This window comes from Puma concolor, chromosome C2 (genome assembly GCF_028749965.1).
Source record: "Puma concolor isolate L17-30 chromosome C2, mPumCon1.1.hap2, whole genome shotgun sequence".
Taxonomy (NCBI): domain Eukaryota; kingdom Metazoa; phylum Chordata; class Mammalia; order Carnivora; family Felidae; genus Puma; species Puma concolor.
The window spans coordinates 65,724,988-65,752,667 of NC_141675.1; the positions used below are offsets into that span (position 1 = coordinate 65,724,988).

General features: G+C 41.0%; 1 long non-coding RNA gene across 1 annotated transcript; it reads left to right on the forward strand.

The window, feature by feature from the left end:
• The first annotated feature begins 2,492 nt into the window (after window positions 1-2,492).
• LOC147577301 (uncharacterized) lies at window positions 2,493-27,680 on the forward strand. The gene is made up of 2 exons (XR_015255796.1): window positions 2,493-2,945; window positions 26,109-27,680. It is a non-coding gene; the product is annotated as an uncharacterized LOC147577301 (long non-coding RNA).

The window sequence follows — 27,680 nt, forward strand, 5'->3', positions numbered from 1 at the left end:
TAAAGACACATACATAAAGAAACCAATATTTGGTTAGGAAGAAAAAGAGGATATTTCATAGAGAGAAGAGAGAATAGAAGAAAGGAGGGCCAAACCACTGGTTCTCAACCCAAGCTGCACATCAAAACCATCCTTTTAAAATACTAATTAAAATCCAGTATCTTCTGGATGCATTGGGGCAGAGGTTGGGCCTCCAAGGCTCTGGTGGCCCTGCTCCCTTGGCTTTGAGTGGTCCTACCCCTGTGGAGACTCGGGGCCTGGGTTGTGTGAAGTTCCTATTGAAGTTCTGGCAGCTCTACCTGTTTGGGCCTGCAGGGGTGGCCCCAACCCAATGGCTCTCTGCAGTGGCCCCCCCCCTACTTGGGGAGAGCTCTCTTGAGCCTCTTTTGGAAGGACGCTAATCCCATTCATGAGGACTCCACCTTCATGACCTTATCATCTCCCAGATGCCCCACCTCCTAATACCATCACATTGAGTACTGGGCTTCCACATATGAATTTGGGAGAGACAAAAACATTTAGACCATAGCACCATGGAACTTGTTTAAAATAAAAACCCCTGGGCCCAATCCTAGAATGAAACCTAGAAATCTGCTGTTCATACAAACTTACCAAGTGGCTCTGAGGTAGAGGAAAGAGGAGGGTTTTTTTAAATAAGAGAAGGGTTTTTTTTAACCATTCATGAAATTTTCTCTGTTCACATTTGCAGCCAAGGACTCCTTGCTACTCCGTAACCCTTCAGGGCCTGCAACCTTCAAGTGGGGGTCTACTGGTGGAGCCTGCATTATTGGAGTGGTACAAAAGCCCAACGTGCAACACTAGAAGGATGGACAGGAATATCCACATGGGAAAATGGATGGGTACAAGTAGCAGCCACATGAGACCAAAGGAAAGCAATGGTCCGTTCCCACTGAAGAGGGACATGAAAGTGTTCATAGGGGATATTAATGGAGTGTCTCAGGACATCCATGTAGGTAATGTAAGGGCACACAAGTCTATGGGACCTGGAAAAGCCACACACAAATGTCCCCATGAGATGCTGAAATGTAATATATAGCCACATGGGTTCTTGCAGGACACATGGGTTCTTGCAGGACACTGAGGGTAACAGGCTTGACAGCCAACAGGGTGAGAGAACGCCACAGCAGCACCAATTAACTGGGTCTGAGTGAGGGTGACCAGAAGGGAAAGACAGGTTGGGGTGAGCCATCAAAGATAATACCTGCTCAGAGATCCTTGTACAACGTAGAGATAAGGTTCTTGAGTTTGTGAGCTCCTAAAAGGAAGTAACTTTGTTTAATGTATCCTTGCATCATTAGGACCTGTCACAGGGCCGGCCTATAGCATGTATTCAGTACATAAGGTGACCAAATAACTTATCCCCCAAACTGGGTTGCTTTTGGTAGTAAAAGAGGATGCCATTAATAACTATGCCAGGATAAAAGGCATAAACCAGTACCATTCTGGTACACTGTGAAGTATCGTTGCCCCACCAATAAATTTTGGGTAAACAGGTGGGTGGATGAAGGAGGGTATTACTTTTTAAGTGGAAACAGTAACTGAAAATACCTGAAGATACCATAGACCGGCGTCTCAGACAGGATGACAGGCCTTCTCAAAGGTGATAAAGCTGTGGCATAGGGGTGGCTGCAGACTTTCTGTGAAGTGGCTTGTGTGGTCCTGGATGAGAACAGCACAGTGGGAGATGTGCGAGAGCACTCACCTGGCAGCTGCAGATGCATATCAGACACTGCGTTTCCAATAAGATTTGTGTTTTTGTGATGGGGGGGGTGGGGTGGGTGTGATGGGGATGGGAGTGGTGAGCTAAGGCAATGCCCTTACCGGCTCCTGGGGCTACTACAAACAGCCGTGTCACTTCTGCAGGGAGCCTTGATGAGCTGTGCTGGCAGGTGCAGACTTCCAGCTCCCATGCACAGAGCAAAGTTAAGATGAACTCAGGAAAGAAGGGGGCTAGGGAGCAGGAAGCAAAATGACTTTCTGAGCACAGCCTTCCAGAAGTGGCACTTTCCCACTGACTTTAAAGAAACCTGAAATTTGTTAAACAGTGATATATAGTTTAAAAGAAATGAGCAGAAGCAGTGGGAAAGCGAAACCATCAGGCCTTCTGAGGAAGTGGCTCTGTGCTTGACCTTCTTCACCACAGCAGGCCCCAGTGTTGGGCCTCATGCTGCCACTCCTGTCAGAAGGCCATGCCCCTTCCCCATGGCCTGCAGCCCTTGCTCCACCTCTAAAAGACAGTCTTCTGGGCCACCTGGGTGGCTCAGTCCATTAAGTGTCTGACTCTTGGTTTCATGATCCCCCAGTTCGTGGGTGTGAGCCCCACACTGGGCTCTGCGATGACAGTGCAGAGAGATCCCTGCTTGGGATTCTCTCTCTCCCTCTCTCTCTCTGCCCCTCCCCACTCATGCTCAATCTCTCCCTCTCTCTCAAAATAAATAAAAACTTAAAAAAAGAGAGAGAGATGGTTTTCTGTGGTAATGCAGAGGAGCCCTCGACTCTGGGGGCAGGAAAAGATCAAGAGGCTTTGCAAGACTGTGTGGGGGGTTGGTCATGCATCTCAGAAGGAGACCATATGAGCTGTGTGCTCCCGGGCAGGCCAATTAACTTCTCTGATCAGAATTTCTCTTCTGTCACGTTGGGATTCTAACAGCTACATGGCATTGGGAGTAGGCAAAGGATGGAAGTGAGGTGAGAGCAGCTGCCTCGCTTCCCGCCAGGCCTTCCTCCATTAGCCCTGCAGCCCAGAGACTGCTAGGTTCAGTGAGTTTAGCCCTGAGCCGATGATAAACAAAGACCAGGAAGTCTGCTTGGCGGGAGGAGGGAGAAAACAACTCCAGTGCAACCTCACAGGGAAACGCTTTTCTATTAATCTTTGATTTTCGGTGCTATGAGTTCCTGGCACTTCAGCACTTCATGAAGAAGCAGTAAGTGGGAAGGAAGAGGTGGAGAGAAAGAGAGAGAGAAGGCGGTCCGGCAGGGCAGAAGTGTCACACAGTGGCCTTGTTACAGGAAGGGAGTGAGCGGGAGCATGTGCTCAGAGGAAGAGAGGAAAAGGTGGTGGCTTGTGGTTGCCAGGTGCCAGTACTGGAGGGCAGGCCTGAAATGTTTCAGTGTGCTGGAGAAGTTTCCACAACTCATCCTGTGTGGTGGCTCAGCCTATACCAACCAGTTCCTGGATACAACGACTGGGGAGTATTCTAGGCAACTCTGGGTGTGGATCTGTGACCAAGAAGTTCCTTTTAAGCTGGTGATATGCATACCAGTGTGGGAAAGGAGGTCAGGGGGCTAGCCTGGCCTCTCAGTAAGTTAGTAGCTGCCCCTCTCCTGTGCTGTCCTGAGAAGGGCAGAACCAAATCTTGAATGCCTGCCGAACGGGGTATGAGATGCTGAGGGCAGAGACCCTTTGCATTTGTCTCAGTAACTCAGCATTAAACTGGTGCATAGTCAATGTTTGTACAATTTTTCAAATTCGCAGATACTCCTGTGTTTCTGTAGGTTTTGCAACCTTTCCTCTGTCTTCAGGAAAGAGCACTCTGGGATTCCTGTATCACTTCCCTCGTGTCTTTGTGGGACATTCCCAGAGAGAATTTTAACCCCAAATAGTAATAATAATAATAATAATAATAATAATAATAATAATATTTTATCTAAACAAGTAACCTAATTATGAGTTTGGTTTGACTTTCAAACTCACAAAGCTATGGAAACGAAATGATAGAATCCAGTGTAAACAGAGCTCAGCTCACAGTGAGCTCAGCCTCTTTTTCAGACAATGGGCTAAATTAATTGTTGTCTGAAAGAGGAAATCCAACTGCAAATGCCACCAGGCAGATTTGCTTTTCTTCTCTATTCCAGAGTGCAGTTAAACAGTCTCTGCTGGTCTACAAAACAGCACCCTTTGGGATATTTTCCCCTTCAAAGAAAGGAGAGAACAAAATAATTTTTGAAGGGTTGTTGTACCTAGACTGGTGCCTCAAAAGCTTTTAGGTCACTTCTATTGAACACAGAGGAAAATAGGGCTGTGTAATTGGCCAGGAAATAAAGGAACACAATCTGTTTTCACCTCCATTATCTAACTAATGGAGGTCACTATGTCTGATTGTGACTAAGGTTAATCATTCTGACAGATGTACCTGTGGAGACTCAGCTAAGTTGTTTTGCTTGTCCCTTGGCTGAATCGGATTGTCGTCCCTTTGTTGGGGTGGGCAGGAGTGGTTTATGGCATCCAAGTTATTATTTCCCAGTAGGTTTCTTGCATTTTCAAATGGGAACACACATTTATTTTCTTTGGAAAGTGCATTTACAACCAAGCTAATTGGCTTGCTTCTCCACTGACCAAAGACCACGGTTATTGGTGGTGTTAAGATCCTTTATAAACTTGCTGAATATAATCTTACAGGCTGATAAAGGAAAGGAATGAACAAAGACCACATCACAGCTGGAACCTGAATGATTAGGGAGGGACAGCAGTGTTGTTAGGATGTTGGGGAAGAGAGGACTTTGGTACTAATGCTGTTTCTCACTTGCAAACAGTGAGAAATACCCCCAAAATACCATTAGTCAATGATTCCATTTAATGTAATGTTTTAACTTCAAAATAGTTTCTATTAAAAAGTGTTTGGGGCACCTGGATGGCTCAGTCAGTTAAGTATCCGACTTCGGCTCAGTTCATAATCTCACGGTTCGTGAGTTCGAGCCCCACATCAGGCTCTGTGCTGACAGCTCAGGGCCTGGAGCCTGCTTCAGATTCTGTGTCTCCTTCTCTCTCTGCCCCTCTCCCGCTCACACTCTGTCTCACTCTGTCTCTCAAAAATACATGAAAAAACATTTTTTTTAATTGTTTGTCAGTCTGGATTTGATCAGCAGTTTTAAACAACTGGATGGATTCCCAGTCTTAGCTGTTTTCCCAGAAAATTGTTTCCTCATACATAGTGCAGCTAGTTTGCAGAAAGATGTGGGAAATTATTCTCCACATAAGCAAGTCTGCTGGGTATTAAGTATTTTTCTATAAAGTTACATGAAGTAACAAGATTGGGCAAGACGGATGAATAGAGTATAAAAAGTCAAAATGGCAGAGTTTCTTGCTAGGATTCTCTTGGCAATTTTTCCTAATGTTTGTGCCAAGGGCTCTCTGGTATAATTTATTAGCTCCTTTAGTAATAGTGAAATTTTCATTAGAAATGTAGCTCTATGTTACTTACTAAAAATGACTGCTATTTTCAAATGCTTTCTAAATGCCAGGCACTATTCAAAACCCTGCATGAATATTATAAACATCACAACAACCTGATGAACTAAGCCTTATTATTACCCCCGTTTTACAGATGAGAAAAAGGAATGTAACTGTCCTGTGCCATAAAACTATTAAATGGTAGCATCATGGTTCCAGGCAGCATGGCTCCAGAAACCATGATATTCAGAGTGGGTCTGTGGACCAGTTATAAATGCAGATTCTTGGTTCCCAGAACTCCTGAAGTCAGAATCCGCATTTTAATATCTCAGGAGATTCATCTGCACAATAGAGTTTAAGGAGTTCTGGTGTACTATCTCCTTCTTGACTGGATTGATTTGGGCAAGGCATTTAACTTTTCTGAGCCTCAGATTTCTTGTCTATAGAACAGATACAATAGCACAGTCTTTGTAGATTTGTTGTGATAACACAAAGAAATGTTGCAAAGAGTCTGGCATTCAGAAAGTACTTGATATGTAGGCAATGGAATGATGCTTAAGTATCCCCAGGCTTTGGGGCACCCGGGTGGCTCAGTTGGTTAAGTGTCTGACTTTGGCTCAGGTCATGATCTCACCGTTCATGAGTTCAAGCCTGGAGCCTGCTTCGGATTCTGTGTCTCCCTCTCCCTCTGCCCCTCCCCTGCTCATGCTCTGTCTCTCTCTGTCTCTCAAAAATAAACATTAAAAAAAAATTTTTTTTAAGTATCCCCAGACTTCAAAAGTAGTCCATGATATTATCCAAAGAACTTAAAAAGACTATCCACTACTCTGCTTCTCCTTGCTCTAAATACTCTTTCCACTACTGAACAGTTGAGTGACTAAATGTTTACAGAAACCTGTTTGTTTTTTTTTTTAACATTTGAATTTATGGTAGTACCTCCTGACTCCAAGCCTAGTACCCTTTCTTCCATATTGGTTTTATTTCCTTTTTTAAAAAAATTATTTCTGTGGTGCAAAATATATCATACATAGATAAGGTAATATAAAACATGCATATGTGTAATATAAACAATAATCATAAAGCCATAAAAGCCATAAACTATAACCCAAGTCATAAATATAAGACTTTGATCTAGAATAAAATCTCTTACCTTGTCCAATAACTTGGACACTACCTTGTGCTCTCTTTATTCCCAGAGAAAATAGCTATCTTGATTTTTGTATTCCTTTTTTTTGCTTTCAAAAAAAAATTCTTTTAATGTTTATTTATCTTTGAGAGAGAGAGAGAGAGAGACAGAGAGACAGAGCACAAGCAGGGGAGGCACAAAGAGGGAGACACAGAATCTGAAGCAGGCTCCAGGATATGAGATGTCAGCCTGATGTGGGGTTCAAACTCACAAGTCATGAGATCGTCACCTGAGCCAAAGTCGGACACTAAATCGACTCAGCCACCCAGAAGCCCCAGTTTTTTGCTTTAACAAAAATAATTTTACCACACCTGAATTCTATGTACAAGGGATTGTACAGGAAATATTATTTTGTGACTTGTTTATTTCACTCAGTCTTATTATTTTTACATTTCATTCATGTTGATGTGTGAACCGTAATTTGTTAAAATTTTCATTGCTTTTGGGTATTTAATTGCATACATGTTCCACAATTTATCTGCTAAAAAGACTTTGGGTGCTTTCTCGTGTTTTGGATAGGTAGTGCTGCCATGAGTACTTTTACACATTTCCCTGACACGCGTGTCCATTTATCTGGGTTGTGGCTTATGTTCATGTCGCCTCACTAGGGAAAGTTTCCAAGCGCTAGCACCAATCTGTAATCCCACCTACAGTAAAAGAATTCTTATTGCACCGCACACTCATCAACACTTAGTATTGTAGAAGTTTTGGGCCAGTCTGGTGGGTGCATTATTGGAAGTCATTGTGGCTTTAATTTGTGTTTTCTTATAGTGAGATTGAATATCTCTTGCTAGGTTATCGTTCATTTAGGGTTCCACCTATGCAGTAAATGTTCAAATGTCTTTAACATTCTTTTTCTATTGGAATGTCTTATTCTTATCAATTCATGGAAAACCTACACATATCCTGGATACATGTCCTTTGTTATTTACATGTGTTGCCAGTATCTTTTGGTATTTTTGTGGATTTTCTTTGCATTCTTTTAATAGTGTGTCTTGATAAGCAGGTGTTTTTAACTTTAATGTAGTCACATTTATTAATCTATTTCTGTATGTTTTGTGCTTTCTATGTCTTGTTTAAGAAATCCTTTCCTACTCCAAGTCATAAACATGGTATAAAATTCCACGTATTTATGTCTTAACATTTATGCTTTCAATCTACTTGGGATTAAAAAAATTTTTTTGTTATGGAATGAGGTAGGATGTGCCATGTTATTTTTCTTCCATATGGGTAACCAACTGTCCCAGAACCTTTTATTGATAAATGCACTCTTTTCCTGTCCATCTCTAGTAATAACTCGGTCACATATCCAGTTTCGATAAGTGCATAGGTCTTTTCTGTGAGTTCCCGATTTTGTCCTTTGATCTATTTGCCTGTTGCTTTGCCGATACTACACTGTCTTTTATAAAAAGCTATCTCAGCTTCTTCTTCAAGAGAGAGTCTTAGTTATTCTTGTTTTTTCTTTAGTTTTCTTAGCTGTAAAATTAGGAGCTAGTGCTAGATAATTTCTGTGGTTCTCTCTAACTCTGAAAGATTTATTTGATTCTATATGACAGCATATTAGGTAATCACATGGTGATTTTTCCCTTGATGATACCATCAGATTTAGGGATTATTTTACCAAACTATATTAATCTTTTGAAATAATTTTACATGGTTCTGTTATGAAATTAACACTGCCCTTTTGTTTGTTTTTGAGAACTTTAAATGTTTATTTTTTTAATGTTCATTTATTTATTTTTGAGAGAGAGAGAGAGACAGACAGAGAGACAGAGAGAGAGAGAGAGAATGCGAGCAGGGGAGGGACAGAGAGAGAGAGGGAGACACAGAATCCGAAGCAGGCTCCAGGCTCTGGGCTGTTAGCACAGAGCCTGACATGGGGCTCAAACTCATAAGCTGTGAGCTCATGACCTGAGCTGAAGTCCGAAACTTAACTGACTGAGCCACCCAGGTGCCTCTGTTTTTGAGAACTTTAATGCTCTTAGACTCTACCATCATTTTAGGATAATGGCATTGTTGATACACAAGAGTTTTTAGAGTGTTACATGTGCCCAGCAGTTGCTGGGATTTAAAGGAAATGTAAAGAAGCATAAATCACTGTCTCTGGTGTAGAAGAATTCATGTTTTAGCTGGGAGACATGGCAATGACCCAATGCTATCTCTGACACATCTGGACTTGGTTAGTTAATTTTCAGGACCTTGAGTTTTTCTGGGTTTTTTTTCTCCATATGAAAAATTAAGGTCTTATACTGTATTATGGTAATGCCTTTTTATTAGCTCTAACATTTGATGAATTTCCATATGACAGCTCTTTCTATTCTCCACCCATATGAAGGCCGTCAAAACACATAATCTGCAAATAACTCATCCAAGAAAAAAACTTGGAAGAGACACTCTTTCTCTTTATAAACATTTTGTTAGGAAGAGGGGGGTGGGGAACCATATCTGTGGCAATAAAAGAAAAAAAAAAACAACAAAAAACAAAAAAACAAAAAATAACCTTTCTGGGTTTTTGCCCCCTCTGTTGAAATCAGAGTCTGTATTGTAAAGTTCTGTTTCTATCAACTAGTTTATCTTGTTTAGTTTGTAAGCCTGGACTCATGCCATGGTAATGTGTTAGCTACTTTGTATGCCATCCAAATGCTGGATATGCTAACAAAAGAATTGCCTGAAAACAGCAAAGCACAGATGATCTTTGACACATTTTGAACCTAAATTTAAAAAAAAAGCCAAAACGGAAACCTGTTTCCCAAGAGAACCGCTGCAGGGTGAATTTGCCTTGCCCTAAGGAGGAAAGGGAACTTTCCAACTACACAGAGGTAAAACCATGACTAGAATACTGATTTCCAACCCCAAATTGGCTCTTTCTCCCCATAGAAGTATATGACTCTGACACAGATGGCCTTTTGGGGAAGGCTCTGTGAGAGAGGAGATCCACTCTCTTCTAAGTGATGAAATGATTTTAAAATGATTACTCTGTATGCAAATAGCATTTCCCTAGGAGTGCAGAGAGGAAAGTCATACCTTGCAGTACACTATAGCAGTAAATATTCATAGATGAACTCTTTCACTGAGGTCAAGGCTAATAAATATTTCTTCAAGAGATAGAATGTATGGCAGCCAAAAAATATGTCTGATCTATATTTTTACCGAATATGTTATGGACTGAATTATGTTCCTCCCAAAATCATATGTTGAAAGCCAATCTTAGAATGTGACTTTTTTCAAAGATGGGACCTTTAAGGAGGTAAGTAAGTATAGTAGGTCTTAAGTCTGGGACCCTAATCCAATAGGACTGGTGTCCTTATAAGAAAAGGAAGAGACATCAGGGATGGGCACATCTGGAGAAAAGGCCATGCAAAGACACAGTGAGAGGGTAGTCATCTGCCAGCCAAGGAGAGAGGCCTCAGCAGAAACCACACCTGCCCACACCTTGATCTTGGACTTCCAACCTCCAGACCATGACAAAATAAAAACTCCCAGTCTGTGCAGTTTTGTTATATGGCAGCCGTAGCAAACTAACATAATACCTACAGAATCTCCTTTTCTGAAATTTTTTCATTATTATTCTGGGAATAAAGGAACTGCTTTATTGACTTAATTCCATAAAAATGTTCTAGCTGAAGCCTCCTGCCCTATCAAGTAAAGCACAAGCACCTTGCCTCTTACTTTGGCTCCAGCTACTGCTCTGCTATTACAGAGCCTCTTACTCTTCCTGTCCCATTGTGCTCTCTCTGATCCCTCCCAGGGGCGCTGGGCCGGGTTGGGGGTGGGAGCTGTAAATAAAGTAGGGTCACCCAGACTCAAGATGCAGGGGGATTCCAATTTTTCAAGTTGACACATAACATATAACTAGGTAAGCAAATATCAAGAATACTTGGGCAATCATGTAGCCAAAGTGGAAAGTTAGCATTGATTTGGAAAATACAAGCAAGGCAGGGGCTAATTTTCTTAGAAGTAAAATAACGACTCTTTACTTTTGGGTTTTTGTTTTGTCTTAAAATTTTTGTTTTTTACATTTATTTATTTTTGAGAGACAGAGAGAGACAGAGCACAAGCGGGGGAGGGGCAGAGAGAGAAGGAGACACAGAATCCGAAGCAGGCTCTGAGCTGTCAGCACAGAGCCCGACGCAGGGCTCAAACTCACAAACCATGAGATCATGACCTGAACTGAAGTCGGACGCTTAACTGACTGAGCCACCCAAGCACCCCTGTTTTGCTTTGTTTTTCATGCAGAGATCTCTGAATTGTCACTGGGGGTATTTGCCCAAGTTATCTTGCTTAACTGTTTACCTGGTTCAATTCTTACATAATGCTATCTACTTTGTAATGAGTGAGCATGATTCAATTTCACCAAATCAGCATTTTCTGAAATGCATCTTTTGTTTTTTAATCTGACCCGTATGTTTTTTAAAAAAGAAAGGGTTCTGTGGTCAAGAAAATTTAACAGTCTTCTCCCCTGCAACTCAAGGCACTTATTTTTATTTATTTACTTGTCATGATTTATTGCTGATTACTATGTGCCTAGCACTGTGTTGAGTGCTTTTTGTGCATTCTACTGTTTCATTCTTGCATTATAATTATAAGGTATATGCTCATCAATTTTATGTATAAGAAACTTGGGATCAGAAAAGCTAAATGATGATCCCAAGCCTGATTAGTGGCAGAGCTAGGATTTGAAAACAGATCTGTTGGGGCATTTAAGCACTGGGTGCTGCTACCTCACAGTCTTTCATGGATCACGTGCACGAGTCTCCCAGACTGACATATACATTGCAGGGTTTCTCAAACCATTTGACACAAAATCCTTTACTGTGTTTTGTGTGTGTGTGTGAGTGAGTGTGTGTGTGGACTATCTTGGGAACCTTGTTTCCCACAAAGCACACTCTGGAAAAACTTAAAAACTGGAAAAAAGTGACCCAAATATAACAGTTTTAATTGGCGAAAGGATCTTTGTTACAGAAGTACAACTAAAATACCACCTAAGACATCAAATTCTTTGTAATTAATAAGAAAGTCTTTTTAGGGGCACCTGGGTAGCTCAGTCAGTTAAGTGTCTGACTCTTGGTTCCGGCTCAGATCATGATCTCATGTTTCATGGGTTCGAGCCCCACATCAGGCTCCACATTGGCAGTGTGGAGCCTGCTGAGGATTCTCTTTCTCCCTCTCTCTCTGCTCTGCCCCCCCTCAAAATAAATAAATTTTTTAAAGAGTCTTTTTAAAAAATATTTAATGGTGACTATTCAAGATCACCCTAGAAGCAGAGCCTGAGATGGGCATGCGTATGCGGGAGATTTGTTGAAGGGATACTTTCAGGAGAGAGGGAACCATGAACCCAGGATAGGGTGAGGGAAGCTGGCTAGCAAGGAGGAGGCCTCAGTGGGGGCCCACCTTCACGCTGATCCCATAGGAAGCTCTGGAGCATAAATTGCACCACATTGTTTATCTCATATTGAGACAAGGGGACTGGCTTTTTGTGGTCCTGTGTCAGTCAGCCATTGGCTTCATGCTGCTCCTACATGTGGTGGGGTGGGAAGGCAAAACTTCTCGAGGCAGCTCCTGTTGGCTGGAGACGGTTCTCTGGAGAAGGAGCACAGCAGATGGGTGGTGATTGATGCCCCAGCTCAGTAAACTGGATCTGGGTGACACATCAACAGCACTCACCATATCCTCTCCATGTACTGGTCAGATCCACTCACTTCTTATATCAAGTTCACTCCATCTACGTATAGATTCTTCACAATTTTTTTTTAATGTTTATTTTTGAGAGAGAGTGGGGGGTGGGAGGGGGCAGAGAGAGAGCGAGACACTGAATCTGAAGCAGGCTCCAGGCTCTGAGCTGTCAGCACAGAGGCCAAGGCACGGCTAAAACCCACAGAATGAACCATGAGATCATGACCTGAGCTGAATTCATGACCGTGAGATCATGGCCTGAGCTAAATCAACTGAGCCACGCAGGCGCCCCTGATTCTTCACAATTTCTAAGGGAATCTTACAAAGGCAGATTTGATGCGGGGCACTATAGCCCCACTACTGCAGTTTGTCCTGGGACAACAATGGACATTCCACCATCTTCCTCCTCTACTTATTTAGATTACCATCCCTTTCTGTTAGTACTTATGCTAGCCTGCGTGGCTAGTCTGCGTGGCTTGCCTGGTTAAGTGACCCAGACCTTCCTCCCTGGGGTGGTCTGAGCCACTGGCGAGTGGTTGTACTTGCCCGTGTGCAACTAAAACTGGGTATGGAAGTGTTAATATATGCCCCAATGGAACACGGAGAGCCAAATATATTCCCCCCTAGCCCATTATGTAGCATAAAATCTACCTTCATGTAATCATCAGTGACTCCTGCAAGTGTGCTAATTATTTTTGTGCCTGCTGTTCTATTGGCTCAAGTAGACTCAAATGACAAGGGGGCAGCTGTAGCTTTAAATTCAGTGATACTCTTACTATGTGCATGGTGTAATTGATCTCCTGTTGGGAACCAGGACACTCAGACTCACAAAAACTAAAGTTGCAGGAATAGGAGGTATGAATTCCCCAAGTGTGTCTGAAAGTGATGTTAAGGGTTTCATCATCATGGCCGTTCATAACGGATAGTTGACATTTTGGCTGCCCACTCTCCAAACACGCTTCTTCTTTGAGGAGACTCTCAACAATAGCGAGGGGGTCAAGCTTCGACTCCCAGTACAGAGGCCAGGGAAGATGGACATTACACTTCCCCTGCCCCCGGCAGCGAGAGTGGCCAGGCGGATGTCTCTCCCAGTTCTTGACTGTCAAGTGGGATCAGACAGCTCTTAGTCCCTGCAACTGCAGCCATGTGTCCACAGCAACAACAGTAGAGACAACGTTCTATGAGGCAGTTTCTGTGAAAAGTTCTTGGCTATGCTTTCCTGCCTTGTTTTTGCTGGGATCTGCATGTCTGGCCTTTTCTGCATTCTGTCTGCAACCCAAGACTCTGCCAATGATTTCCCTTTCTTACTAAAGTATTCCGAATCAGTTTTTTGTCTTCTCACCAAGAACTTGGACTAACATATGCTCCTTTGTTGGCAGCAATAAAGCGTCTGACAAGGTAGGTAGTGCTAGGTAACAGACACAGAAAGATATGAACCATGGCCCCTAGAAAGAAAAATACTAGATAGAATGAGAAGATGAGTCTGTGACAGATATTCACAGAACCTGACCAGGCGGGGAAGGGCCTCACTGAAGAGGAGAGACTTGAATTATGTTCAGGGTAGCTGATACCTAGTTATTGGAGTTACCAAACATACACCAAATAAATACCACCACATTTACCCACATTATCTTTGTTTTTAAACTCCAGGGACCAAAGTCCACCTAATGGGAACTATTAGCTCTTATTATCTTTCAGCTCATGTGTCTTTCTGTCCCATATCATGGAACAGTTTGAAACGGAGAAATAGTCATATCTGTACTACCACATTCATCAGTCCAACCAAGATTTTCTTGTTTTCTTTTTCAGAATAACATTTTCCTTAAAACACTGATTTCAGAGTGTCTGACTCTGAAATCAGTATTTCCAAACCACTCTGAAATCAGTATTTTGTCCTCCCTCCCTCCTTCCTTCCCTTCCTTCTCTTCTCCCTTCCATTCTTTTTTTTTACTTTAAAAATTTTCATTTTATGAATATTCTTATTCAAAATATTATTTCACTTTAATATGTATTCATTTCAGAGGAATTAGAATAGGAGAAAAATGTACATCAGAAAGCAGTAATTATCAGTAATCATTCTTGCCATATCTTTTGTTTTTGTTTCTTTGGTATATTTCCTTCAAGATTTTTTTCCTACTCATTTAAGCCTATATTAACCAAATCGTGACAAGGAATTAGTAATGTGAAAAGATTTACACGTATACAATTTATGTATATATAATAAATATATAATATGTTCTGCTTTACCCACTTAATATTTTCATTTTCCATTTATGAAACCATTTGAAGATGTCATTTTTTACTACATAATTTTCCAGCATATGACATAACTTTTTATGCGTTCCTCTAACATTTGGATTGTTTCCAAACACTACAATCAAATTAATAGTACGAATGTTTCATTTGTTCATGAATCTTTCCCCACATATCAAATTGCCCTTTTACTTTAGCAGAACTACAAGGTTAAGAGATACAAAAATGTTAAGTTTATTAAAGCATAGTGTCACTTCATCTTCAGAAAGTTTGCACTAATTTACACTGTCAGCAGCACTGGTGTGATTACCAATCTCACTACTGTAGCTTTTCAAAATTATTACTAACTGGATAATTAGAATTTTGGTGTTATTATAACAAACTTTAAGTTATAAATCCTGCTCCTGCTTTGATAACCAGAGTTATCACTCACCTGTCATTCCAGATTTACAAATGTACAGCTTGTGAGTGGGGAGGTGCAGATGATTTTTAAAACATATTCTTTATCAGGAAAATGTCTAATATGAGTTGAGGTTTTCTATGAAAGGAGAAAGACTACAATGACTGTAATTTTCTTATCTGCCTTGATAACCCCATGTGCATATTGTCTGTTTTACATATAAGCAAATTATGTGGATATATTTTCTATCAGGTTGTACATTGTCTATTGCAATGTCCTCTTTCAAACTTAGGTAGTTTAATCTGAGTCTAAAGATCACAAAAGTCTTTTCCTGTCTCCCGAAAGCAATTTTCCCCAAAGCAATTTGAGAACTATAAAACTAGCAATTACTAGATAAGTTCCACTGGCAAAATAAGATGCTTGGGGCTAAATTACCTGATTTGTATAGAAAAGGACTTCAGAAAACTCAGAAGTAGCACTTGAAATACTACTAACTAGACAACATGTGGAAAAGAAATTGAGTTTTGTTTCCTTTCCCTACAAAGATGTTGATTCTAAAATGTCTGGAAGTCCACATAGTAAGAATATTTTAGATAACATTTTTCAAGTCAAGTGCAACCATGTTCTTAAAGTCTTAAAATAATATCTAAAATGTGATGAGATTTTAAAGCAAGAACTTTCAGATACAGGTTTTGTCACCTCAGCTTTTGACTCATTATGGCTGGTACACACTTAAAAAATTTTTTTAGGGGCACCTGCGTGGCTCAGTCAATTGAGCATCTGACTCTTGATTTCGGCTCAGGTGGTGATCTCACAGTTTGTGACTTTGAGTTCCGCATCGGGCTCTGTGCTGACAGTGCAGAGCCTGCTTGGGATTCTCTCTCTCTCTCCCTTCCCCTCTGCCCCTCCCCCATTTGCTCTCTCTCTCTCAAAATAAATAAAATAAAACTTAAAAATGAAAAATTTTAGAACCTGTTAACATCTTTCCTTTACACCCCAATCAATTGCTACCTGTAGAAGAATGAACCCCAGGATTCCCTAATATGCACTCATACACATAAACATGTGCACACGTGTAACTACACCATATCTTCCCTCAGCTTTCCTTCACTGACTGTATCACTATTCTCCATATAAAACAACTAAGAAACAAAACAAAATAGTGGCTTCTGCATCTTCTAGTGCAATTTAACTTGATGCCCACAAATGAAGCATTGGCCATTTTTAGCATCATACCGGGTAATGCAGTCTAGGGGAATTGACTTGAGTGGAAGGGAAGGCATTTCTTCTAGTTTTTTAACTAAGCTCTCATGAACTAAAAAGCTGGGTGCTGGGTTCAAGGAAGCTTTATCACTCATCTGCATTAACCATGGATTTATAAAGTTTCTGGGCATGCAAAAATATTGTGTGATAAAATTTAAATGCTGGGAAGGTAACCAACAGTGACATGATTTCCTGCTTTAGTATGAAGATTAGCTAAACAGAATAATTGAGGTTTTTTTTTGGGGGGGGGGTTTAAGCACTAAAGCTGCCAAAGAGATTATAACTCAGCATTATCTGGAAGAAAAGTTGGCAACATGTATCAAAGGCCATATCAAAGGTCCATCCTTCTTGACTCAGTGATTTCACTACTAACAATATATCCTAAGAAAAGATTCATAGTCTTGCAAAAAGATTTATGTGCAAAGTGTTCATCACATCATTATTTGTAAGATAAAAAATTGGAAATAACCTAAGAATCCAGTGGTGGGAAAATATTAGGTGGAAACATATAAAATTGATGATATTCAACTATTTGACCTGCAAAAATGGCAATTTTATGTAGTTCAACCTAAATATATATCAAATATATTATGTTAGATCCAATTTCTAGACCAGATACATCAACAAAGAATCACTAAGTAGAAGTATACTTCATGATGTGAAAAATATCAGAATATATTGATTGAAGAGGAAAAAAACAGTCATATAACAAAAGAGTCAACAGGACATGTCCTTCCTTTAGTGACTAGATAGACATATGCCCATGAATTAACATGATTAACATATGTTATCTCTGGCTGTAAAACTATAGATTATTTTATATTTATCTTTTGTACCTTTGTTTTCCAAATAGCCATGGTAATTATGTATTATTTTTTGCAATCATAAAAATACACTAAATGCTACACACACAATAAAAAGAAGGGGCAGAATATTCCCATGCCATTTTACTTCTGTAGACAAAGCACTTTGCTTCCCTTCACAGTTTTCCACAATTCTTGTCATGGATGCGTTTCCATTTTCAACTGGGCAGATCGTCATGGATGTAAAACAATTTATTATCCACCCTTAAATCAAGGTTGGCTTTGGGTTTAGATAGTTAATTTGGAGAGGGGAGATGTGCCTTCAGAAAAAAAGTTTTCTAGATGGCTGAATGTCTTCAATAGAAGAAAAGCTTTCAAAAGGACAGCCTTCTTTCCTGAACAGTAAAATTCTCCTTAGGTTGGGGAAGGGCATGGCGCTAGTGGGCCAAGACTGAGCTCCAAGGCTCCAAGCACATGGGGCAGGGCATTAAAGGCTGAAAAAAGAAGAGCTTGGTGCCCTTACAGACCTACTCTAGTTCATGGTAGGGTAGTCGAAGCATAAGATGAAAAAAGCAAAGCAATGGGCTTCTAATACCTTTGCACTTTGACACATGTGTGGTGAATTGGAAGGAGTTCTTAGGTTCAAGATCGAGTTGAGAAATCTATCTGGATTCTGTAATCCACTGGAGAGAGGAAACACATGTTGAAATATTAGGGTAAATGATTACAAATATGAATAAGTCCAGATTTGTTTCAAAACATGTAACATCTTGAAGTATGAATTTAGTTACTTCATAATTTGGCAAGTTACTTCATTTGGGAAGTTTGAAATGTGATAGTTCTTTGCTAGGGCCCTCCAGATGAACTGCTTGGATCCACCCAGAATTTCAGAAGTCCTGTTTCAGTGACAATGGAGGGAGTTCTCTCCTAGGGTTTTATAAAACAAGGAATTGGGAAAACACAAGTGATGTTATTGGTAAAATGTATTGATTTAGTAAATAGTTCATGTGGACAGGTATTGTGACATATGTTAGTGTCATTTTAACTACCAATTCCTCTACTCAACGACCAGTAATAGTACCAACTCCAGAGCTTGAGTGCCTGGGCTTGAACACCAGCACTGACACTTATTGTCTGTGTGACTGTAGTCAAGTTACCTAACCTCTCTGTGCCTGTTTCTCTATACAATGACTGTAGTAATAATGCCCACCCCCCCTTGTTGGATTATTGTGAAGACTAAAGTGAGTTAAAATATGCAAAGTACTAGAATAACTGGACATAGTACATAAGAGGGAAGTGGTAGCTCTCAGTATCTTAGTACTCTTCTGTCTTTTACATCAGTAGTTATTAGTTTTTTGTTTTGTGTGTGTGTGTGTGTGTGTGTTTTTTTTTTTTGATCCAGCATAGTGAGAAGCACAGTATCTTCTCATCGGTAATTGCAGCTTATTATGGCAGTGATTTTTAAAGGGAGGGTGTGGAAACTTCCCTTGTGTGTGTCAGGGAGGGGTGGGGGTAGATATTAGACTCTTCAGCGGAGTCCCTCGCTTTGTAAAAGCTTTCCAGATAATTTTGATACCTACTTCATTCCAGTGAGGACGACAGGGTAAAATAGCATATTTGAAGACACAGTTCTGCATCATCCTCTTCCAATCTGTACTAACCTATCCCCTTGGGGACTTGCTGCTCCTGGACACAACAGTTCTCAGACACCCCTCTCCCCTATCAACTTCAAATATTATTGTCATAGGTTTGCTTCTTTTTGTTAAACTTTGGTGACGTTATTAATACCACACCTGTCTTGGGACTTCTTTTTGCATCTGCACGCAACAAGCACTAGCCACTCCACTCTGACCCCTCAGGGAACCCTGCTACCTCCCTGAGCAGGAAACAGCTGCCCATAGTCTATACAATGGATGTATTCTATTACGGATCAGCCCTGTGATTTGGGGCAGGAAGAATCAATAAATGGGGATGTTTTTAAGGCACTGCCTCTGCCTTTGTTGTGGGAAAACACACAGAGGCCATTTCTCTGCAGCACTCTGTCTTCTACTTCAAAATCTTCCAGTCAGAAGAGACTTCCACTCTGGCCACAACCAGGACGACACTGGGACTCTCATGGGCTCTTAGCACTTTTGCTTTGATGGCCCCTTTCTCCATAAAAAATGTTAAGTTACAATTTTATGTTTGTATTGGTATAAAGATAAATACATCTATATTATATATCAAAACATTTTATTCAGCCTAAACATTTAGATTTTTTCTTCTGATTTAAAATTTTTTAAATGTTTATTTATTTTTGAGAGAGAGAGAGAGAGAGAGAGAGAACTGGGGAGAGGCAGAGAGAGAGGGAGACATAGAATCTGAAGCAGGCTCCAGGCTCTGAGCTGTTAGCACAGCTAACAGAGATCATGACCTGAGCCAAAGTCGGACACTTAACCTACTGAGCCACCCAGGTGCCCCTTTCTTCTGATTTTAATAGAAATGAAAACATTTTCATAGACCCCTAGGAACACTGTGATCCCGAGCTATAGTGCGCCCCCGCCCCCCGCCACCATGCCTAAGGACAAGTCGACAAGTCGGTCCTCACCACAGCACCTGCCTGGGGCCCAGCACAGAAGAGAGTTGTCATTTTCCCCAGCCCCCTCCTAGCGCTCACATTAACTCCAAGGCAAAACCTAGGAGGAGCAATTCAATGAGTAGAGAATCAGGTATGTTAGCATCCTACAACTTAGCAGATATTGTTGCCTTTGGTCTTGAAGGAATAATAGTTATCAATGTCTACAATGCATAACTACAAATGCCAGCACCTTATCCCTTACAAATATGGGTTGTTAGCTGAATTGCATGGGATTAAATTTCCAAGGGCAAATCTACTCACATCAGGTGATGAGGTCCTACCCAGTCTGGATACTATCATGGGAATACATATGAGGACTCAGGTTTATTGTCTTACGCATACACTTGCCCCTGCCTTTTATATTTAGAAGCATACCCCATTGTATACCGGCTGGGGCAGCTCTGACTTGTTATAATGCTGTTTATCTCAGAAATAAATTTAAAAACATGATGTGTGTGTCTCCATGGTGATGTATGCGATTTATGTATACATTCACATTTACATGTTTCTTTGTTTCGAGTGCTATGGCACATTTCCAGGAAATGAAAGCAAGGGTTACAGATGGTTTTTTTTTTTTTAATGCTGTTGGCCAATAAGCTTTAGCTCTAAACACAAAGACTATGAGCCAGTGAGTACTATAGCAGGCTGGTCTGAACTCTGTGATTTCTGAAACGTGTAGTTTACTCTGCTGTAACTTCTTTTTCTGCAATTTAGTTGGTATTTTGTAAAGTACCTTCAATCATTAATGGTTCACCAAGGCTGTGTAAGTAATAGCACTGAAAATGCTGCAAAGTATCAAAGGAAAAGTACCATGCGAACATGAAGGGGCGGAAAAGCTCCTAAAAAAGATGCTTTCAGAATGACATAGGCAGAGATCAACAGCTACATTTGGAATTGCTGTAGATATTTAAGAGGAAACAAGAGGACACTTATTTTATGTCAATAAAAGTGAAAATTTAGATGAAATAGATGAAGTTTTGAAAATGTTTGTTATATTGAACTGAAGAAGACTAAAAATCACCCACTTGAGGTAGCACTTAGAGACAGTTAGCAACCTTGACCAGACTGGTTTCAGTGAAATAATGGATGGGAGGAGAATAAAGAGACACAGTAAGAATGGACAATTCTATTGAAGACTTTTAAATTTTTTTTTTTCAACATTTATTTATTTTTGGGACAGAGAGAGACAGAGCATGAATGGGGGAGGGGCAGAGAGAGAGGGAGACACAGAATCGGAAACAGGCTCCAGGCTCTGAGCCATCAGCCCAGAGCCCGACGCGGGGCTCGAACTCACGGACCGCGAGATCGTGACCTGGCTGAAGTCGGACGCTTAACCGACTGCGCCACCCAGGCGCCCCTGAAGACTTTTGATGTAAAGGGGACAGATCCGAATCTGTTCCAGATCCTATCCTACACCCACACACACACACATGCACACACAGATTGCCTCACCACTTGACTGAATTCACCTACTCTGCGAACTCCTGGATTGGATACTGAATTCTTTTTATGCGATTCCTGCCTGGATAGATCACACTTGCAGATATTTAGATGACATCCCTTTGGATTATGCATATCTTTGCCTGTCTCTACAGTCAAGGTTAGCTAAAGTTATGCTAATGTTCCAAGTTATTCCATGCTTTTATTTTTTTTTTTAATTTTTTTTTCAATGTTTATTTATTTTTGGGACAGAGAGAGACAGAGCATGAACGGGGGAGGGGCAGAGAGAGAGGGAGACACAGCATCGGAAACAGGCTCCAGGCTCCGAGCCATCAGCCCAGAGCCTGACGCGGGGCTCGAACTCACGGACCGCGAGATCGTGACCTGGCTGAAGTCGGACGCTTAACCGACTGCGCCACCCAGGCGCCCCATGCTTTTAAATATCTAATTGGATTTTTCAAGATGTCTTGCTTTCCCACGCTTAGTTAGGATCTTATTATTGCATATCTATTATAGTACTGTACCCGTCTTCTAGCCTTCAGGTTTTTTCCTTGACATCTGCCTATATAACTCAGCCAGACTGGCATTTGCCAATATGGTTTCTAAGGAACACTAGTCCCATGGGCTACACTACCAAAAAGGCTTCCACGACCAGCTGAGTTTAGGAAGTGCAGAACGCTGGAACCATCACCAGCTTCCCTATCACCTCTTGGAAAAGCGACAGTGCACACAGTGTATGAATGCTTTTAAGGAACCCAAAACCCATTGAGTTTTACTTAACACAGCCTTTAACAATGGAGATACTTGTGATCAGGTCTGAAAATATGTTAAGATATCTGCAATTTACTTTAAAATAGCTTCAGCATTGACTCAGTCTGTGGCTCTAAAAGAAAAATGCACATTTCCGACGGTCAGCCAGCATTCTGAACTACAGAACTCGTTATTTAAGATGCTTCTGTTATATGTGTCTCAAAAAATACCCTTGTTTGTTAACTGGCATGGTGAATATTAGAAGCTTTTTTTTTTTTTTAATTGGTGAAAATAATGGCTGATTAGCCTGACAAATGGTTGGAATGAGTTCTCACTGGGGAAATTAAAGGTATATAGGATATGCGGATTGGCTAAAATCTGAGACTCGCTTGCATTATAACCTGGTACCAAGGTCATGTGAAGTAGATGACCTTCACGCACCTCAAACTTCTGCAGTGACTATCGTTATCTACTAAAAAAATCATGAGTCAGGCATTCCTAAAGATTGTTTAAAACAGAATTTTATTTTTAAAAAATAGGCACTGTGGATTGTAGTGTACAAGATATGTAAGTGAAGGATGAGATTTGAGGCAAAACTCTAAATAAAGTTTAAAAAAGCATCACTTCCTCTGAGTATACAGATAATGATGCATTTGCTTCTCTGATTGTATTACCTCAAGCAAGGGAGAACGGCTACAAGAAACAAACCTAATCAAAACTTGTCCAGTATACTTGCCTGGAAATTAGTCATGAATCTCTATAAACCCTACCTGTCCTCTCAGTTCATCTAGAACAAAATTATAAAAAAGAAAACAGTGCCGTTGCCATGTTGATGCATCTATAATTCACAGAGCCCAGGGGATCTAAGTAAAAGGTGAAAACTTCCAACTGTTCAGTGCTCTGGTGGGTATTGTGAACTGACTTGAACATATTTGATTGTTTATAGGAATCAGATTCTTTTTGATTAGAAGGAATTAAGAGCTAGAACTCTCCTCCTCCCACAACCTACCTTTCAGATAACAATGAAGTCCAGAACCGCACAGCATTCTGCTACACAAACACACACTTGTCAGCGATGATCATTATCACCTGTCCTTGTCAGACTGATGAACTCAAAACTCTGTTCTATCATATGCCCAACCCATATCTTTCAGGAAGGCTTATTTCAGGGAAAAGTAATAAATTCTGGCAGAATTCAGCTACCTTCCCAGTTAGAGTCAATGAACAACGATCCTTGGGGAAATCTGCTGCACACGGGAATATATTGCAATCCTAAACCTACAGGACCATTATAAAGAGTATGAACTTCTAGGCTCAGGTTTGCTAGAAACTTAGATGCCCTTCAGGCTGACACAGAAATGCTGGTACAAAATCCCCAGACAGCCTGAACATCTTGACCACCACTTGTTTCAACAAAGAATAAATCAATTAGGCTAATTAACCAGGCCTCTCTTGTTGAACAAAAAAGAGAGTAGAAACACTTGTCGTAGGCTTTTTCAAAGTTACTATAAATCCCAAGAGTGTGTTCTCCATTAAGGTTGAGTGTAGGGTTAATTTAACTAACATAACTTCCTATTCCAAAGACTGTGAGGTATCTGGTACTGGACCAGTCTTCCCCCCATTAACAACTGGATGTATGTATTCAATGACTGTTTTCAGATGTTGAACAATGGGCGGTTGTAGTGATCCCAGAGGGAAAAAACAAACAGTGTGAGCCTGGTGATCTCCCACCTTCTGCCTGGAGGCATTTTTCAGACTGTGGCACTAAGAGGAGCTACTCAAGCACCGCATGACCATCTCACTGAGCTGAGTACTAGAAGAAGGGAGCTGCACAGAGAAATCTACACAGTGATTCCTGAAGTATCTGCCTAGTAATCTGCTCGTTCCTTGAACGCAACTTCATGGGGCTAGACAAAGAACTCCTGAGGAAAGAAAAGCCACCTGGAAACCATGTACTGAATAGCTATTGGAGTTTCCAGAGGGCTGGAAGACGTTTCCATTCTAACCTCCCAGAAAAGAGAAACCTTCCTGTACCTTCTGGGCATTCACTGGAGACCCTTGAAAGGTGATGCCTTAGGAATAGGGCTAATCTACCGCTAGAATAAATGCAACTCAAGATCTTCCATAACAAAACTTCAAAACAATCTTGAAAAGATCAGGCTGGGGCGCCTGGGTGGCGCAGTCGGTTAAGCGTCCGACTTCAGCCAGGTCACGATCTCGCGGTCCGTGAGTTCGAGCCCCGCGTCAGGCTCTGGGCTGATGGCTCAGAGCCTGGAGCCTGTTTCCGATTCTGTGTCTCCCTCTCTCTCTGCCCCTCCCCCGTTCATGCTCTGTCTCTCTCTGTCCCAAAAATAAATAAATGTTGAAAAAAAAAAATTAAAAAAAAAAAAAAAAAAAAAAGAAAAGATCAGGCTGATCTGCAGGAATATTAACTACCCACCAGAACAAAATAACACTCCTTAAAGGAAGAAACAAAACCCACCTACTCAATATAGCACTAACAAGATCTATACAATAAAACTTACAAGGTTGTAATGTTTCCCAAGGACTGGAGTGATCACATTTCTGGGTTTGGTAGGATATTCCTTGAGTTTATTATGTGTCATGGAAAATATCCAGATACAGACCACTTGTCAATCTTACTTGGGAACTTTGGTTCCTTTCATTTTGGAAAGAGCATTGTCTTGGGAAATATGGGTTGGGGTACAGCAGAGGCAGAGTGGACTGAAGCAGCAACCTAGGATGTGTGTGGGATCATAACTGCACTTTGACAGTCATTGATTACATGCCTGCTGTCTATATAGCATGGGGCTAGGCACTGACAGCCACAGAGACATATATAGGCATTGAGATATAAACCTAAATACCTATAATTAAAATTTGAGGGGCCCCTGGGTGGCTCAGTTGGTTAAGTGTCTGACTCTTGGTTTTGGCTCAGGTCATGATCTCTCCATTTGTGGGTTTGAGCCCTGCATCAGGCTCTGTGCTGACAGCACAGAGCCTGCTTGGGATTCTCTCTTCCTCTCTTTCTGCCCTTCCCTCACTCGTTCTCTCTCTCTCTCTGTCTCTCTCTGTCTCAAAAATAAATAAATAAACATAAAAAACAAAACAAACTTGAGTGAAAAAAGTGAGTTAGTACAGGGGCAATATGGTAGAAGGTCTCACAATTGATTTCAGCCAAAGTGGTGGGGTGAGACTAAGAAGGAAGGCATACGAGGGAAGGAAAGAAGTGCTCAGAATTTTTTTCCAACCTGGCTGCTATATAGTCTCAGGGATTGTGCTCTGTGGTTGCCTCTGCTCTTTCTCAACTTCTGGTCTGGTTCTAGGATTCTCTCCTCCTGAGAACTCTGAGGTTTGCTTCTGCAGGGATCTCTGTGCCATTGTCCCCAAAAAGGACCAAAATGGAGTCAATGCCTGGGATCAAGAATGGGGTAGTGAGCTGTGAAAGAACTTATTCCTTTCATGAATTCTGGAAGCACAAAAGGAAAGAAGGGTTAAATGCATGGATTAAATGAGAGTGAGGAGTAGGGTGTGTAAGTAGCCCATGGGGAAATGTCAAGAACAATAGAGGAGTGTATTTAGAGACTGTGGAAAGAAAGAAGTTCCAGATTCGAGGCTCCATACAGGAGGAGGAGTTGGAGGCTCAGGGTGCAGAGCTAAGGGCCTGGCTGGGAATTTCTATGGGAAGTGTCTGGTAGTCATGGGTTGGAAGACACATAGCTAAAGAGAGAGAGGTCTGAACCAAGAAAGATGCGCCTGAGTCCTTGTCATTAAAGAAACCTGACCCCTAGAGATAAAGGCAGCTGAGAGAAAATTCAGCTTTATCTAGAATGGGGAGAAAATGAGGAATATGGAGGCTGAATTAGCAGGTAAGGCCAGTGAGGACAGGAAAGGAGCGGTCGGTGCTTTAAATCTATGACAAGTTTGTGTATCACTATGAACTAAGAAATCTATGTACTTAGCTTGTACAACTAAGATTTTCTCTATAGTATAAAATAGTTTTACTTTTGAACTGAAGTATTCCTTCCATCTTTTATTAATTCTCACCAGTATACTTAATACCAGAATTTACCACGTGTTGGTTCCTAAATTATTCTCTTTATTTCTTCAAATAGTTTATCTGAGAAGATATTTACATACATGCTAGTAACCACCACATTTCCTCATCCTTGTTCTATCTCATCTATTTATCTCAATTTTTCTGCTTCTATATTGAGTTCCAACACAAGAATTCGCTTTTCTATGAAACCTTCCCTGACTTCAAATGAACTTGATAGTGGGTTGTAGTACAATGTTTTTCAAACCCTTTGTTACAACCTATTCCTGGGGCCTGAAATCAAGTTAGAGAGTTATGACCAATATTTTAAAATGTGAAATTGAATACAAAAGAACAGAAAATATTAGCATGCCTCACATGTAGTAATTATAAGTATCATATATCATATATTTATACACATATGGATATTGGAGCGTCTAATGTAAAATGTATTTCTGACTGTACATTATAGCCAAAGATATTCTGAATGTCACAGATGCTGCAGAAAGAGTGTTGGGGGATGTGAAGGACTGAGAGACCTGGGCTATCCTCCCAATTTCATCACTGTAATTTCCAGGTGACCCTGGGCAGGTAAGTCCTTCCTCCCTCTCTGGTCCATAATGATCTTCTGTTGTAAAGTGAGAGGGTGAAATTTGTTCCCCAAACTTTTTTCAGCTTTCAGCTTTTAGGAGTCTTTGATTCTTGGAACTGCAGGGAACAATTTTTGGGAGGAAAACTGCTGAAGTAAAAAGAGGCTGAATTTCAAGGATGCTGTTTTTGGAGGAGGAGGAGGACCTAATTTGTCCTGGGCAGTGGGCAAGGTCCTTAACACAGAGTGTTTCTAGCCCTTATGTAACAGAGGACTTTGTTGAACCCGTCCAACCATGATGATTTGGATTGTGCAACTTTGGGTGTAGAACTGAAATTTTTCAACAAAATAGAGGGGAGGAAAAACAATGGTGAAAAGGATTTTAGGAGAAATATTAGCCCATGAGCCTGGGTCCTGAGTGGAAAGAGGCCACCAAAGAGAAGACTTTGGTGGCCAAAACAGCCAAAGAAGGAACATTAGAGAATAGAAATACTTAAAGTTTGTTCTTTTTTGAATTGAGATAGGGAGAAGGAAGGTTGTGCAATTCAAACGGATCTTCTTCATTTCCCCTCTAACTTCTGCAGAAAGTCTAAAATAGTTCTATGCACGTGCATTCTCTGCAGTAACTCAAAGAGCTGAGAGGCTTTACACTGTGAGCCTGGCTTTGCTCAGCACGAAACAGCACATAAAAGACACAGGGGCCAGAGGAAAGGAGATCTCCAATTACTGCACACCTGAGCAACAACCCTGAAAGAGAGCTGGTGTTATCTCCAGCTCCTCGGGCCATACTAAAAAAAACACCCCAGAGGTCCCTCAATGACATTTTATACAGTGAAGGGCCCCCTCCCCCCTCCCCCTACCCCAATCAAATACGTTTACAATTCTCCTTGAAGAACCGGAACCCTTTTAGGAAGTCATGGTCTAGGACAGGTTTTATTCTCCATTAAATTCTCCTTTTTAGAAAGAAAAAAACATCCCTATGCTAGTGTTTAGAACCTAACAAACCGCACATGTTTCTGATACTTTATTCTTTCTCTAGATAACTGAAAAAAAAAAAATCGTTCTTACCATGGCAACCTCCGTGCTGGCTCCAGAAAATGCCATTTCTCATTGTGCTTTGGTATACTGAACGTCAATGGAACATTTCTGTAGGGATCAATTTTTTTAAGTAATCATCTTTTTTATATATGTTATTTAACTCCTATCCTTCAATGCACCAACATTCTTAAATGGCAAATGAAAATTGCGCTTTCCCAGTAGAGTGAAGTAATTCTTAAACCAGGGCTTCCAACAGGTTGAGGGAATGTGAATTGGTTTTCTCGCTGGACCCAGGTGATATTTCTTCTGTATTTATGAAAGCAAGGAGGCTGCTGTCCCCTTGCAGAACCAAGCCACCCAAGCCTCTAAGAGCATGAAAGCAGCCTGCTAGGAAGGAGATGGGGTATAGCAAAATAAATGTTATTACGAATTTTAGCAGTA